Source organism: Gavialis gangeticus, unplaced genomic scaffold (assembly GCF_001723915.1).
Source record: "Gavialis gangeticus isolate Ggan-Ray unplaced genomic scaffold, GavGan_comp1, whole genome shotgun sequence".
Taxonomy (NCBI): Eukaryota; Metazoa; Chordata; order Crocodylia; family Gavialidae; genus Gavialis; species Gavialis gangeticus.
The window spans coordinates 68,695,470-68,696,531 of NW_017729033.1; positions in this window are offsets into that span (position 1 = coordinate 68,695,470).

A 1,062-nucleotide genomic window follows, 5' to 3' on the forward strand; every position below is an offset into this window, starting at 1 on the left:
CGCCCGGGGCTCACTCGCTTTCTGCTCCGGCAACTGCCCCCTCGCCCGCTCGGAAGGAGGAAGCTGCGAGCCGCGGGCCGCTGGGGTGAGGGCCGCACGCACTGCCTGCAAAGAGGAGCAGGATGTGCTGCCCCTGATATGCCTGGCACCCCTTGAAGAGTACCATGTATCTGGGTCCATGAAGGCAGTTTTCCTGAAGCGTTCCCGGGGATCACTGTTCGTCCGGCGTGGTTCAGTACCCGCCAAGGTGTTGGGGCTTAAAGCCCACGTTATCGAAATGGTTGGCTCCTCCCTAGCTTGCTAGGGCCGAGGGCAGGCGAAACTCGGCGGCATCTGAACCCCAAGCCTCCAGGCTTGGGCCTGCACGTAGGACAGCTGCCAAAAGACTTTGGAAATATCTGAAGTCCCTGGCTAGGGTGAAGGATATTTGCTGGTTGTAGGGCCACTTACAGTTCTGGACTGGCTCACGGATTTAGACTCATTTGGCTGATTTGGCTTGGAACATGAAAGATTTCTTTAAAAAAAAAAAAATGAGGAGCAGGCTTTGTGCTGCAAGCGCCACATCAGAAACTGAGCCTCAAATGCGAGCAGCTCCCAGCCAGTCTCTGAGTTTGGGGGTGACAGTGTCTGAGCTTCTCGGCCCCTTGTGGGCTAAGATCAAGTGTGGGAAGTATCTGAAGTCCAGAACTAAAGCGTCTAGGATGGAGGATGCTTGCCTGGAGGCATCTAAAATAATCCCAAGACTTCCAGGCTTGAGCCTGCAAGTAGGATGCCTGCCAATGGATTTGGGAGTATCCAAAGTCCCAGGGTGAGCACCTGGGACAGAGGATGTCCCCGGTTGTCGCGCCAGACACAGTGTTTGCAACGACTGAGTTCCTCCTGCTCAATCGATAGTGGGTTTTGGAACGACTGAGTTCTGCTCAGTCCATGACTTGGAACTGATCTGACCTGAAACATGAAATATATTAATTTTAAAAAAATTCTGAGTTTGGAGACAGTTATAAAGCAGGGTCCAAGTCCCAAGCAGTCATTCGGCTGGGATCTGGTCTCCTGGGTCTTTTT